Here is a 16,780-nt window from a genome sequence, read left to right on the forward strand (position 1 = left end):
CAGCAAGAACAGGACAGAGGGGGCCTGGTCTTGGAGCGCACAGTCTGGGAGGAGAAAGAACATCTCTCCTTTACCCTGACTCAGCTTAGTGATAGATTTCCAACTCATCACTTTACCCTCAGCCCTGCCCCCATCAACTCCCAAAGGGATCTCTTAAACGTGCTATTCTAATCATGTCCCTTTCTTGCTTAAATCCTTTGGTGAGGACTCAGACCTGGAAGATCATTGATGAGCACCTTGAGTGTGTGACAGGGTTCTCCAGAAGCTGCCCCTACCCTTTAGCCTTCCCCAGCTCTTTGTCCCCCAACGTAAAACCCCAGTTCAACTGGATGATTCCTCCTCCTCCCAACGGGCTTGCTCCAGTATTTCTAAACCGTTGGAGATATTTCTGTGAACAGAAATCTGCATCTCTGCCTTGTCTGGTAACACTGTGTCCACATTTCTGTGTGGCAACATTTGGCTCAAGACAAGGAGTGGCTGCCCACTCTAGATCAGGCATGGACTTCTCCGAGTGGCCGGGACCCCTCCTGATCCAGTCTGCTTTCCTCATTCACGTTGTCTGTCCTATAGGCATTTGTGCCAGTCACCCCTCATCCCACCTTTTAACTTGAACAAGACTGAAAGAGTGTTGTGTAATGAAAACAGCATGGATCTGACATCAAAACCCCAGGATCTGAACCCCGGGAAAGTTTCTCAGTGCAAAAACTTCCCCGTGGGGATATCCAGAGACTGCTCAGGTTGAAATAAGCCTTAATGTGATGTGACTGTGCTATGCCCTGATCCAGAAAATAGCCTAGTGGGTCACAGGGCTTGCGGTGATTACACCACACATGACATCATCCGTGCACGGAGGGAACAGAAGTACCCTTTTGCCAGGCATCCCTGGGCGCCTGCTAATGTGTTGCATGGGTTCACTGCTTTCACCATCTCTGCATTCTAGGCCAGGGGTCGACAAACCACAGCTATTAACTGACAGAGACACAAAGAGATACTAACATAGAATGTGGTGGATGCAGCCATCGCAATATACCGTATTTTACCGTGTATAAGATGCTATTTTTTTCTAAAATCGTTAGATTGAAAATCAAGAGGCATCTTATACACAGAAGTCAGCCGAGCGGGGAGCCACGCAGGTGCATAGCTGCCCTTACCTGGTCAAACAGACTTCCTCCAATCACGAGTCTTATTATTATTGACTTCAGCTGATGCCGTAATTGGAGGTGGAGGTGGAGAGTGCGCAGATGCAACAGGGACCAGAGCATTCTGAGCCCATAAAGATGTCAAAAAAATAAAAAGATACTAAATACCAGCAAGCGATTCTCTTACTCTGCAAAATCCAAACTGAATGTAATCAGTTATACAAAAGAGCATGGAAATAGAGCTGCAGAGAAAAAAAATTAGACCTCTTCCCACTGAGTGTATGACCAGACAGTGGAGAAAACAGGAAGAACAACTCTTTAAAATGCCCAAAAAGAAGAAGGCCTTAAGCGGAAAACCAGCAACATGCTTTAAATATTGATTTCTTAACTTGGGGTTGGAAAAGTGGGGGGTGTCTTATACAGGGGGGTTTCTTATACACGGAAAAATAAGGTATGCACCCAGGGTATTATGGGAGCCTGGGATAAGGGCACCTAACCCATCTTGGGAATGTGGTGGGAGAGTAGGAAAGACTTCCTGAAAGGGGTGATACTTGAACCTTAGAGTCCATATTGAATTTTTTAAAAATTCATAGATTTTATTTTTTTAGAACAGCTTTAGGTTTACAGAAAAAGTAACCAGAGGATACAGTTCCCATATACTCAATCTCTCCCACCCACTGTTTCCCCTATTATTAAAATCTTACATTATGTGGGACATTAGTTACAATTTATAAACCAATTTTGATACATTATTATTAATTAAAGTCCACAGTTTACATTAGGGTTTATTCTTTGTTGTATAGGTCTATGGAGTTTGATACATGCATAATGTCAGGCACTTGGCATTACGGTATCATATAGAACAGACTCACTGTCTTAAAAATCCCTGTGCTTCAACTATTCAAACCTCACTCCCTCCTTCACCCCAACCCTTGGAATAACTTCTCTTATACTCGTTAGTTTTGTCTTTTTCAGATGTTATATAGTATATAGCCTTTACTGATGATTCTTTCATTAAGCAATGTGATTCTTTCATATTTTTTCATGGCTTAAGAGCTCATTGCTTTTTATTGCTGAGTATTATTCCAGTTTATGAATGTTCCCGTTTCTCCATTTACCGACTGTTTTGGATTGACTTATGTCCTCCGAAAAGATATGTTGAAATCCCAATCCATGGTACCTATGGATGTAACCTTATTTGAAAAGAGCCTTTGTATATGTAATCAAGGTGAGGTCTTTAGGGTGGGTTCTAATCCTGTATGTCCTTATAAGAAGAAAATGGCATGGGGAGACACACAGGGGAGATGACAGAGGCAGTGACTGAAGGGATGCAGCTACAAGCCAAGGAATGCCAAGGATCCATAGCCACCATCAGAAAGTGGGAAGATGCAAGAAAGGATTCTACCAGCGTCTCAGAAGGGCATGGACCTGCTAAAACTTTGATTTCAGACTTCTAGCCTCCAGAACTGTGAGAGAATACCTTGGGTTGTTTTAAGCCATCCGGTTTGTGGCACTTTGTTACAGCAGCCGTAGGAAACTGATCCCCCTCCTGGGGGACATCTTGAGTCAGCTTTTGATGAATAAAGCTGCTATAAACATCTATGTACAGGTTTATGAGTGGACATAAGTGTTCAACTCTTGGGTGAGTACCTGGGAGCATAACTACTAGATTGCATGTTAAAACTATGTTTAGCTTTGTCAGAAACTGTCTTCCCAAGTGGCTGTACCATTTTGCATTTCCACCGGCAATGAACGGGCGTTCCCGGTGCTCCATATTCATGCCAGCATTTGGTATTGTCGGGCATTGGTTTGTTTTGTCTTGTTTTTCATTTCAGCCATTCTTCCGTAGACATGTAATGAAAGAACCTGGTTTGTCTCTCCAAAAGTTTCCTTTTGCTCCTAATGTTCGGAAATTTCATGATTAATGGCCTTGATGTAGTAGGTCCCCTTCCTTCCCTCTTTCCTTTATTTCCCTCCCTCCCTTCCTTTTCCCCTTCCTTTCCTTTCCCTTTTCTTCCGTTTCTTCTTCCCTCCCTTCTTTCTTCCTCTCTTTCACTTTTTATTATGACCATTTTCAAACACAAAAGTAGAGAGAATAGTGCAGTAAATGTGTACCCATCACCTAGTTTTAGTTTACTATTCTAAGTCAGGGTGGGGAGGGGGGTTTTGTTTTAAAGTCACCATAGCTATGGCTCAGAGGTTAGGTAGATACTGCTACTCCTGCTGCTGCCATCATAACTTCCTGATCACATGAAGTTGGGGACCGGGCACTGGATGGGGGAGTCTGGACACTGACATTTGGCTCAAAAGTAAAGTTCAAAGACAACAGGACTGTTGTTTGGCTTGAATAAGAAGTTGAAATTGCAGGGAGGTTTATGCCATGTCAATGCCCATGAGGTCTGTGTTAAAGAGACCAGAACTCTCCAAATTCACTGAATTGAATTTTGGTGATATAATCTCCTTTGCTTTCAGATAAGTGAGGTCATTGGAAAGGTAGGCATCGTTAATGTAAAAAAAAAAAAAAGGATTATGAATCTGTATTTCTAGTTCATGAGAGCTGAATCAGAAATCAGTTTCACAGTGTGTCCAGGCTTTGCAGATTTCTACCTGCAGAGAAAGTGACAGGGCATTGTCACGCTCCAGAGCTACCCGCCTCCAGTCTCTTCAGCGTGCCAGCTGTGCAAAAAGAACCATTAGTTTATTGAGTGTTTGTGTGTGTATTTAAAGAATGATATTTTTTAGCATCTAATTTTAAGTAAGAAAACACCTGCTGTATTCCTTTGAACTAATGTATTTTTATTGCATGGTGATGCATGAATATATTTTTATTGTAAGAAAATGAAAATATTAATGATAAAAGCTAGAGTCTCCTGTGATCACCACCCTCCTCATGCCATTTCTCCTCCCTAGAAAGTAACCAAGTATCAATTATATAGCAGCATGCATTAATCACGCTAGGTTAGGTTATGCTGTAATAACAAGCATCCTCAAAATCTCAGTTCCTTACAACAACAAAGGTTTATTTCTTGATCCTTAGATGTTTGTCATGCGTTGGCTTTGGGTGTATCTCCAGAAACAGGCCAAAGAAGCAGCTGGGATATGCTCATCTCATTGTAGAGGGAAAAGAATGGTGGAACCTCTTAAACCTTCCCCTTGGAAGTCTCATGTCACTTTCACACACATTTCCTTGGTCAAAGCAAATCACACGGCCAAGCCTGACTCCAGTGGGGTGGGGATGTAAAGTTAGTCTGTGGAGAAGGGCAGTGAACACTTCCCCAAAGTTTAAAGAATATATACAACTGTAGAAATCGGTATGATTTAGATATAATTTATTATGGTACTGAACCTTACTTTCTTCATGCAAAAAATGTCTTAGAAGTCTTTCCATATTATACATATAGATCCTCGCCTTTCTAAACGGCTGCATAGTATGCCACAGCATGGATGGATGTACTACAGTGTAGCAGTTTCGCTATTTGAAGATATTTAAATTGCTTCTAATTTTTGATCATTGTAAACAAGGGTGTAGCAAATACCCTTTACTTGCCCCTTGTGAATATGAGCAAGTGTTTCTCTAGGGTGGGAACAGAGAAGTGGAATTGCTGATGAATAGCTCTCCAAAGGAACTGTGCCAATTTTCTCTCTGTATCCTAATGTGGCCCACTCATTAGGAGACTTTCAGAGAGCTTAGTAACAGGACTGTTTACAAAGTATAATGCAGCACCCAGGCCTGCTAACATTGGAGCTGTCACTACCCCTGGGTCTGGAGGAGCAAGAGGAGAGAGCAGTTAGTAGGGCATGGAGGAGGAGAGTCGTGTGGAAAGGGATGGGTGAAGCCAGCCCAACATGGTCCCATTGGAAGGAGCCGAGGGAATAAATGTCTCAAATCACTCTTTTCTCTCCAGTCTCCTACTGGGCTGACCTCAACCAGATGACAGAGGGCCAAGGAGTCTGTTGATGTGGCCCATGCAGGCCTGCCTCCTGGGACACTGAGGAGGTGGAGAGGAGAGAGCCAATCTGGAGGAGCACCACTTTCCCACCCACAGTCCAGGAAATGACTTAATGGTTTGCCAGTATCACAAGAGAAAAATAGTACTTAAGTGCATTTTAACTTTGCATTATCCTAATTATTAGCAAGGACTTCTGCTGATAATGCAGGGACACAGGGTGAGAAGATGTACAGCCAGACACTGCTTCAGCCATTATGTAGTCATATTGGGGGGTAGTGGAGAGGAAGAACCAAGACATGGATCTGGTGGCATCTTTTTTAAAAAATTTTTTATTGATTTTTTACAGAGAAGAAGGGAGAGGGATAGAGAGTTAGAAACATCGATGAGAGAGAAACATCGATCAGCTGTCTCTTGCACATCTGCTACTGGGGATGTGCCCGCAACCAAGGTACATGCCCTTGACCGGAATCAAACCTGGGACACTTCAGTCCGCAAGCCAATGCTCTATCCACTGAGCCAAAGCCAGCACCCAGTTACGGCATGGTGGCATCTTTTGAGTCTTGGATCAAGCCTTACCTGAAGCTACTAATGACTGTTCAGTAACAGTAACCAATGAATTCCCTTTTGTTTCAGATGGTTTTGGTGGTGGTGGTGGTGGTGATGGTGGTAGTGTGTGTGTGTTAGTGTGTGTTTGGTCACTCATAACTGGAAGGACTCCAACTGGGCTTGGATTTGAACCCCATTCTTTTTCTCATACCAGGCTTCATATATTTTTTGTATATATACATTTAGGGCTGAATGAGACCTTAGATATTATTCTATTCTAACTGCCATTTTTTATTTGTATATTCAAAAGTTTAAACATACAAAAATATAAGAGAGTAAGAAAACAAATCTCTTTTCATTTTTGCTTGTAATTTTAAATAGTAAAAAAAGAGAGAGAGAACATTGTAAATAAAGTTGAAATCACTTTTATATCCTCCCCTAATTCATTCTCCCAGGGAGAACCACCATCATGAATTTGGTAATACTGTATATCTTTTCCTACCATAATTTAATATTTTAACCACAGATGTATATATCCATGAATAGTACATAGAATTGCTTTGTGGGTTGCAGATTTTTATATGAATGTCACCTGGTGCATGTATCACTGTGTACTTTGCTTTTATCACTCAACATTAGGTTCTTAAGACCTTAACATGCTCATACTCATCAATGTGGTTTATTTTCACTGTCCTGATATACTCCATTGCCTAAATATACCGCAATGAACTTAATTTATTTCTATGATACACACTGAGGTTATAGGTTGTTTTCTCTATGCTGCAGTAAACACCCCGGAGCATCTCATGGGACACACTAGCAAGACCATCTCTAGGTATATATTTAGAAGTTGAACTGCTGGATCACAAGATATGCACATTTTCCAGCTTTACACCGATAGTTAATTTATTTTGGTTGTGCCAAGTTACATTTCCACCAGCATCTCAGGAAAACTCGTTTCCCCCATATCCACATCAATACCTGGCTTTTTGATTTTGTCAATCTGATTGGTGTGAAATTTTATCTGCTGCTTGTTTTAATTTGCATTTCTCTTATTACTAGTGGAGATGAAGGTAAGCCTCTTTCTCTATGTTTATTGATGATTCTGCTTCCTTTTCAAAGCTCCCACCCCTGTTTTACTAGTGAGGGAAATATGGCACGGGCCACACAGTTCATCAGCAACAGTACTGGGTCTAGAACTGGAGTCTTCTCACCCCAGTGAAGTCTTTTTTCTAGCACACTGAACCACTTCCAGACATAAATTTTTCAGTGTTATTGTTTTTACTAACAGAAACAACAAAATAAAAAAGGACTATGAATTACCAATAGTTGGATGCTGTATCAGTTAGGGTTAGGACAAAGATGCCAAATACCAGTGACTTTAATAAATTAACAGTTATTTTATTTCCCCTCTCCTATTAAAGTTGTAGATAGGCATATTGAGGTTGATTTGGTTATTTGTGCCATAAAGTTGCCTGGAACTTATGCTCCTTAAATCTTGTTCCTTCGTTCTACATAGTTGCTATTTCCAAGCTCACCTCATGGTCCGGAATGGCTGCTCCAACTCCTGCTATTACCTCTGCATCCAAGCTAGAAAGGAGGAGGAAGAGACCAGGGGAAAAGATGGAGGTATTGGTTGCAACCCAGCTGTTTCTTAACGAAGTGTTCTAGAATCTGCTACGTGATTATCTGATTTACATTCTGTTGGACCGCACTCAGTTACATGGCCATACTTGGCTATAAGAGAGGTTGTGAAAATTAACATTGATTTGGGGGACCATCTGCCTAGACACAAGGGACATGACCTGTATATACTATTCAAAGTCCAGAATTGGACGGGCATCCTTATGTGGCAGGCGAGTGGGTTCTGCTTTCTGGGAGGAGTGTCCTTGTCCTCTAACATCCATGACCCCTGGCTCTTCCCTCAGGGAAACTCTTCCTTGTCCAGGTTCCTTATGGCCGTATCTAATAGACATTAGTGTCACATTTTATGGGACAGCACAGGTCTTATAGTTCCTGATAGTTGGAGTTTCTTACTGCTTTTTAGAGGAAAGGAATACATATATTAGGGGACATTTACTGGTCCCTGCCACAGATGCTGAGAAAAATGCCTGGCTGCATTGCAGTTGAGTTTTCCTTCCACCTGTGATCCTGCAAGCACTCCATAGTAAACTTCCTGCGTGCACACCTTCATGTTGGAGTCTGATTCCTGGGGAACTCAATCCATATCAGACTCCAAAGTCAGACAGAACTGGGTTTGAGTGTTGTCCCAAACATGCTCTAGCTATGTGGCCATAGACATTATAAATCCACTACTAGTCTTTATAAGCCTCAAAGTTTTATGTCTAGAGATTCATTGATAATCGTATTTGCCTCATCTAGTGAGAATGAAGAGAAATAATGCATGTAAAGCACTGAGCACCTCTTTCCTCAGCTCCTTGCAGGCGTTTCCAGAAGCCAGTGCCCTGATGCCTAAAGCAGACCTGTTGTGCTACCATATTTCCAGCAGATGGCGCCAGCGGATAAGGCTGTGGCCCTACCCAGCTCAGTTACAAGTTTTACTACACATTACACATCAGTTTCATGTACATCATCTCATTTGATTCCCCTTCAAATCATTTACCAAGTGCTGACTATTCTATCAGTTATTCTTTCATCCAGACCTCAACAAATGCTGACCGAGCACATTCTCTACCCAAAGCACAGCTTTAAATCCCGTCTAAAACATGATGATGACTAAGAAACACAACAACAAAAAGAAAATAAATGAATAAAATCTCACGCCCCTGTTGGAAAGCTGGACTATGAGATGAAAAGATAAGTTTTAGCCACTGGTTCTTGCCAACTCTTGTTTTTGAAGGAAGCTGCTTTGATAAAGCGGAAGAAGCTTAATTTAACTGAAATTGAGTCAGGAAGAAAGCCAAGGTGTTTCCCTAGGGACCATCTGCAGTCCTTCCCAAGGGCTATTGATCTGAGGGCAGAGCAATTGATCCCTGGACTGATTACACTTGCCGAGTAGAAGAAAGAGGGGGAAAATCCATCAAGGAAGTGTTGACGGGCTGTGGGGAAGGCAAGGTCAGCTGGCCTGGGTTCAGGAGTCCAGGCAGGAGTGACTTTGCAGGTCCTTCAGCTTTGCAGGCAGGCCAGCAGGCCCAGGGCTCGGCCGAGGTCTATTTCTTTTTGTTGTTGTTAATTCTCACCAGAGGATATTTTCCCATTGATTTTTAGAGAGAGTGGAAGGGAGGGGGAGAGACAGAGAGAGACACATTGATTTGAGAGAGACATGTCGATTGCACGCACCCCGACGAGGGCTGGGGATCCAGCCTGCAACCAAGGTACGTGCTCTTGGCCGGAATAGAACTGGGACCCTTCAGTCCCCGGGGCCTACACTCTATCCACTGAGCCAAACCAGCTAGGGCTGGCCGAGGTCTATTTCTCAGGTGGGGACGAAAGTGGCCACATCAACCTTTTCACATCCACTCCAGATCTATGGGGGAACGAGCTTACCTGAAAGGTCACCTCAGCAGTGCAAATTTTGGGGTGCCAAGAAAGGCTCCCTTCATGGGTAAAATTCCTCTCTCCTTCAACAAGCAATCTCTGATGCCCCAAATGCCACCGTTAGTGATGCATTGTCCCTTAAAATGCATATTTCAGGAGTTAAGAACAGGATTTTTATATAGGGGTGTGTGTGTGTGTGTGTGTGTGTGTGTGTGTGTGTGTGTGTGTATGAACGTGTGATTATATTAACCTGGAGAAAAGTCTGCTAATATACTCATCAGTTGCTAATGTGTTTTCTTGAGCCAGTTATATGTTATATGAAGTTTTTGGCTTACGCCATTTTGAGAATGGGTAGTTTTGTTTTTCTACTTGTAACTGGCAGTTCCGACTGATATGAAGACCAATGACACGCCTCACAGGGTTGCTCTAAAAGCTTGAATGAGAAAATGTATGTAGAGTTCCTGGTACATGGGAAGCTCTCATTCAATGATAACTACTTGTAACTGATAATAGCAACCACCAATCAATGGTTATTTATAAGCTTCTCTTATGGAATTACTAAGAGCAAGGTTTTATAAGAGGTACCTGAACTGACTAGAAAGAGTTCGATTATTTGGGAGTTACAAGAGGATCCAGTACTCAGAGATATAAAGAACATCATTTCAGAAAAATGGACACACAGATGATTTTTTTAAAATAAATATATTTCTTTATTGATTTCAGAGAGGAAGGAAGAGGAAGAGAGAGATAGAAACATCAGTGATAAGAGAGAATCATTGATTGGCTGCCTCCTGCACGCCCCCCACTGGGGATTGAACCTGCAACCTGGGCATGTGCCCTTGGCCGGAATCGAACCTGGGACCCTTCAGTCCACAGGCTGACGCTCTATCCACTGAGCCAAACCGGCTAGGGCGACACACAGATGATTTAATAAATATTTGTTAAATGGATGACTAAAGGAATGGAAGAATTTAGACAAAGAGGTTTTTTCTGAAAGCAAGAGTTACATTCATAATTCCAACAAGTCCTTATGGGGGACCCACTCTGAGCCAGGCACTGTGCTTGCTGTTGAAGCCCCCGAGATGAACAAAGTACTATGATTGTTTTCAAGGAGCACCCAGCCTAATGCACGGGTGGAAAGCCCAGCACCCACAGGTCTAGTCTGGTGATATAAATGAGAAAAGTGAGCCAGTGTGAGGAAGAAACGGGGGTAAAATAATTATTTTATATTCCCCTTCCATCCACTGTAAGAAAAAACAAAACACTTTGCCAGAATTATAACAAGTGGCTCTGATATGAGGTTTCAAGGCCAAGACAATAGGGCATGGTGTGGACGATAGAGAAATGGAGAAGCCAGGCTCTCTCTCCAAAGGTGGCACTACCACGAGGGTGGAGAAGTACACTCATGTTGCTGGATTTCCAATTTGTCAAGAGAAGCCAGAAATCTGGATTTTTATGTGAAATCTCTTGATTTTTAATTTTTGGCAACAAATGCAAAAAAATTTAAAAACACCATGTGGGCCCAAGCAGTGCAGGCCCACATAAAGCAGAGTCTGTCTGAATGCCAGACCTGGGCCCCAGGTCCAGTGGTTCATCTCCAGTCCACTGGGAGAGACTGATGGGCACGAGAGAGATTTCAGCGCGGTTTGATACGTGTGAAGATGGAAGGATGGGAAGTGATGGGTGCCCAGAAGCAGAGATGGGGGTGAGGGGAGTCTTTGAGGAGGAGATGACACCTGATGTGAGTCCTAGAGGAGGACTCCTCAGGTCAAGAAGCTGAGGTCGGGCAGTCCAGTCCCAGAGAACAGTACAGGGAGTTCAGTGGGCAGGAACCCAGCAGACTGGCAAAGCTCCGGTGTCAGACAGGGCTGGGGAGGGCTGGGGATTCTGGGGAGGTGGGCAGGGCCAGGTAGACAGTGGCCTAGATCACATCATCTGTCTGTTCACCGATATCTTAATATTCCTTCCTTGTATTTCTGTTGTTTTTTGATAGTAAACCAGAGGTGTTTCTGTGCCCCAAAACAACCACTGCCTGTGATACAAAGAAGCCCTTTCAGCTATCAGTGTTGGCAAGGAGCCTCTTTCTTTCTCCTTTATTCCCTCTGGCCGCCCCCTCCTTTGTGTCTCACTCTTATCTTTAGGCTATTAAAGAAAATACTTTTGACCTTTGTCAGAACACCTTGGACTTGCCAGCACAAAAAGAAAGAATTTGCACAGGAGGAAATGTTTCAATTCTTCCCAAATGGCTCTTTCTTCTCTATGCCCAGAGCCAAGTGCAGGTATGATCCTGAGGGGCGGCCAGCAGGGCCCTGGGCTGGAAGTCAGGAGCCTGTTCAGGTCCTGGTCCTGTGGACTGACTCCTCGTGTGCCGTGGCTAAGACCAGGCCACTTATACCCGATTGCAGCTGGGCTTAGAACATGTTTGTTATACGGTATTTTGCTCAGGGTACCTTAAATCGCTTTCACATTCTTATCTTACCTCTGGTAGACTTACAGCATAAAAGCAGTTGATATAATCAATCAAACAGAGAAGCTATGGTGATAAGATCTGACTGGGGCAGATGGGAGGTGGAAAGCCACTAGGTAGGAGAGGGACATTTTCTTCAGACACCGTATTTGACAATGAGTGAGAACTCCTATTGTTCCACGTCTTCACCAGCTCTTGGTGTCGGTGTTTTGGAGTTTGGCTATTCTAAGGGTATCTCATTGCAATGAACTTGCATTTCCCTGATGACATATGAGGGGGAGCATATTTTCACATGCGTATTTGCCACATATATTTTCTTTGGAGAGGTGTCTGTTAAGGTCTTTGACCCATTTTTCAAAACCAGATTGTTTATTTTCTTATTGTCGAGTTGTAAGAGTTCTTTGTATATTTTGGATAACAGTCCTTTCTCAGATGTGTCTCTGCAAATATTTTCTCCCAGTCTGTAGCTTGTCTTCTCATTCTCTTCACATTGTCCTTTGCAGAGCAGTTTGTAATTTTAACGAAGTCCAGCTCATCAATGATTTCTTTCATGGATCATACCTTTGATGTTATATCTAAAAAGTCATCACTATCCCCAAGGTTTTTTCTTGTTATCTGCCAGGAGTTTGGGGCACGCATAGTTTTAATCTAACCTGTGGCTTTTGCCCCATCTGATTGGTTTTCCAACAATGCCCTTGGCATATTGTCCTCTTCCTGTCATGGCAATAGGAGCATTCTGTAACCTTCTCTTCCTTATCTTGCTGAGAAGGCTCTTTCAGAGTGGCATTTAAAATCTCTAAGTACTTATGTCCTCCAGATCACTTCCCCTCTCTCTACAAGCCTTCTTACCAATTCAACTGAGACTTACACTTCTGTGACCAAGATCTGTTTGATTCTACACAGGCTTAGGGGCTGATGTCTTCTCTCAGAGGTGCAATTACACTTACCAAGCCTGTGGGACTGATGTGGAAAACCGTTATGTCATGTTTTCACTGATAACAATAAATGCAATTGTTAAGCAGGCTGGAATATTCTCATCAGCATGGCCAGCACATTCTTTCCTGAAGGCCAATCTGAGTATTCAATGAAGGTGGCTTGGTGAGCATTTGATCATTCAGCTCTATTGACTAAGAGCCTACTGCATGTCAAGCATTATGCTGGACGCCCGGTGGAGAATAGTGAATGAGAGAGATGGGCTCTGTGCTCATGAATCCTAAAGTGCAGGGGGAAGACAGGCCCTGAACAGATAATGAGACTGCTAGGTGAAAAAAAAAAAGAAAATAAAAGAAAAAAGAAAAAAAGCCTGTTCATCTTAGCCTCTGCTTCCTCTCTGGACCTACTAAAATAACACAGAGATGTTTTTTTGTTGTTGTTGTTTTTTTTGTCTTTTTTTTTCTTTTTTTTTAAATTAAATCTTTATTGTTCAGATTATTACATTTGTTCCTCTTTCCCCCCCCCCCCATATCTCCCCTCCTCCCAGTTCCCGCCCCACCCTCCGCCCTCACTCCCCACCCACTGTCCTCATCCATAGGTCCACGATTTTTGTCCAGTCTCTTCCCACATCTCCCACACCCCTTTCCCCCCCAAGAATAGTCAGTCCATTCCCTTTCTATGTCCCTGATTCTATTATAATCAACAGTTCATTCTGTTCATCAGATTATTAATTCACTTGATTCTTAGATTCACTTGTTGATAGATGCATATTTGTTGTTCATAATGTGTATCTTTACCTTTTTCTTCCTCTTCCTCTTCTTAAAGGATACCTTTCAGCATTTCATATAATCCTGGTTTGGTGGTGATGAACTCCTTTAGCTTTTCCTTATCTGTGAAGCTCTTTATCTGACCTTCAATTCTGAATGATAGCTTTGCTGGATAAAGTAATCTTGGTTGTAGGTTCTTGGTATTCATCACTTTGAATATTTCTTGCCACTCCCTTCTGGCCTGCAAAGTTTCTGTTGAGAAATCAGCTGACAGTCGTATGGGTATTCCCTTGTAGGTAACTGAGTTTCTTTCTCTTGCTGTTTTTAAGATTCTCTCTTTATCTTTTGCTCTTGGCATTTTAATTATGATGTGTCTTGGTGTGGTCCTCTTTGGATTCCTTTTGTTTGGGGTTCTCCGCGCTTCTTGGACCTGTAAGTCCATTTCTTTCACCAGGTGGGGGAAGTTTTCTGTCATTATTTCTTCAAATAGGTTTTCAATATCTTGCTCTCTCTCATCTTCTGGCACCCCTATAATTCTGATGTTGGTACGCTTGAAGCTGTCCCAGAGGCTCCTTACACTATCCTCGCATTTTTGGATTCTTTTTTCATTTTGTTTTTCCGGTTGGATGTTTTTTGCTTCCTCGCAGTTCAAATCATTGACTTGATTCTTGCGCTCCTCTGGTATGCTGTCGGGCGTCTGTATAATATTCGTTATTTCAGTCCGTGTATGCTTAATTTCTCGTTGGTCCCCCAATATAAGATCGAGGGTCTTATTAGTTTTCGTGTAGATCTCATTAAGTTTATCGACAGCTTCTAAACAGTTCTTGAGAGACCTTAAAAGTGTGGTTCTGAACTCTATTTCTTCCATTGACAATTTTGTCCTGTTTCTTTGTCTCCGCATTTTGTTATGCTTCCTTGGTGTACCCCCTAGTGGTCTTTGTTCGCAGTCTTATAGATAAATCTTGATTGTTGTAGCTAATTCCAGGGAGGGTTTGACCTCCAGGCCAAGTGGCTATGAGATTCAGCTGTGTCAGCGGTGAGAGAACTTCTGTCCTCTAGGGAGGTGCTCATCTAGCCTTTGCCTGAGGCTATCCGGCAAATGCCTCTGTGCAGGGCTTGGGCGGGGCAGGTCACACAGGATCAACAGGGTGGGCCGAAGAGAGCAGTTATGGCAGCTCTCAGTCCTGTCCCCAGGGGCTCTGCCTCTCTGAGTCCCAGCACCCGCTGCAAAGCTGGGAGAGAAAGCTGCACTCGCTCTGACCGAAGCCAGACAGTCCCGCTTCTCCCGTTTGAGTGTGGGTCCCTAAAGACTCGCCCGGATCTGGTGCTCAGAGTCTGCGACTCCCTCCCGATTGAAAACAACAACCGCGCCCTCCGCCGCCAGCCCGCTCTGCGCACTCCGCACCTCAGAATTTGACTTCAGCACTGCGCCTCCTCTGAGTGTCCGTGTGCGTTTCTCTTTCCTCCTAGTTGTAGGACTTCCACTCAGCCAGCGTTCCTGTGGTTCTGGGTGATGTCCGTTCCGTGTTTTAGTTTCACTTTTGAAGTAGTTGTTCAAAGCAGCAAACTCCGCGTTAACCTATGCCGCCATCTTGGTTCTCTCCCAGAGATGTTTTTTAAAAGGCAAAACATGCCCTAGCTGGTTTGGCTTGGTGGATAGAGCCTTGGCCTGTGGACTGAAGGGTCTCGGGTTTGATTCCGGTCAAGGGCACATGCCCAGGTTGCAGGCTCGATCCCCAGTAGGGGGCGTGCAGGAGGCAGCCTCTTTCTTTGATGTTTCTATCTCTCTCCCTTCCTCTCTGAAATCAATAAAAATATATTTAAGAATAAATAAATAAAGACAGTGGTAGCACACTATGGTCCAAGGCCAAATCTAGCTTGCTGCCTGTTTATGTACAGTCTATAAGCTAAGAATCGTTTTACTTTCCCACATGGTTGGGGGGAAAAATCAAAAGAAAAATAATATTTGTGACACATGATATGAAATTCAGACTTCTGTGTCAAATAAAGTTTTCTTGGAACATGGCCATGTGTTCTAGTGCGTGTCCCATGTGTTGCCGATGGCTGCTTTCACGCTACAATGACATAGTTGAGTAGACGCAATGGTGACCATATGGCATGCAAAGCCAAAAATATTTATGATCTGGCCCTGTACAGAGATATGTGCTAGAAATGTCATGTGTTGTCCAATACAGTAACCAGCCACTAGCTTCATGTGGCTATCAAATACTTGAAATATGACTAGTGCATGTGGCTAAGGACCTGAAAGTTTCATTAATTAAATAAATTTTATTTCCATTTAATTAATTTACCTTTAAATAGCTGCATGCGGCAGAGGCTGCAGTATTGGATGGCACAGCTGTAGAGATAACAGGAGGGCATCTAGACGGGGAGACACCACAGATTGCCCCGAAAGCAGAGAGATTACGTGAAAAGGTACCTATGAAGACTGATGCCCTGCCCTGCCTCCTCCTCTCAGGCTTTTATCCCCACCTAGATTCCAGGATGCTGGCAGGGAGGGTTATACTCTGCTCAGAAGAAACCAGAAGAGCCCTCCCTGCAGAATTTGACCAGCTCAGGAGGAAAGACCTCAAGAGTCTCTCTAATGGAGAGCCCCACCAATGCTCATGGATGCTAGGGCTCCTCACGTGCACACGCTTTCAATGAACTTTAGTCCAGGGCCCACCCTTTGCTCTGCGAGACAGCCCAGGATCATCACACATTTGAGGAAAGACGGAGACGAAAAAGAGGCCAAACAGATGAACAGATTTAAGCAAAGCTCTATGAGAATACATATTTTGTTAAATTTGGAGGACCATAAAGTTGGATGAGAAAAATGATCTCAGTTTTCACCAAGTTCAATTTAAATTCAGCATTTCCTTCGCTTATGAACATGAGCAACAAACCATAGTCACATTAGTAATTCCTGTGGTTTCTTCACCAATAGAAAACAGATACTTTCCTGTCACAATGCCATGGTTCAAGTTATCTCAAAATATCACTTATGCTCATCACGACTTGGAAATTATAGTAGTTATTAGACACACTGCTAAATCGAATATAGAAGCCCATATGTTACTATATGACAGATTTGTTTTTAAATATTTTGATAACTGCATTTCAATACAAATGATATCTTTTAAAATCCTATGTACGGGAGTTTATTCATTTAAAAATACAGGCAAGGGCAAAAGTAGGTTAACCGTTATAATACAAATAAATAATATAATGACTTACAAAGTTCATGGCCCTCCAAATAATATAAACTACTCGTTTATTATTTTTACACAATGATTAATAAATAATAATGCAAGAATAAACTGTTTCTCGTCCTCGCAACTGTAAACCTCGCCCTGCATTACGCTGAGAAGAGGTCCACAGACTTCATCAGACTGCAAAGGGGTCTGTGGCCCAAGAAGGGTTAAAAACCTCTGTCTTAATGTTCTTGCTGGAGTTACAAGTGGATGCGGAATGCAAAGA

The sequence above is a fragment of the Myotis daubentonii genome, chromosome 8 (genome assembly GCF_963259705.1).
Source record: "Myotis daubentonii chromosome 8, mMyoDau2.1, whole genome shotgun sequence".
Lineage (NCBI taxonomy): Eukaryota > Metazoa > Chordata > Mammalia > Chiroptera > Vespertilionidae > Myotis > Myotis daubentonii.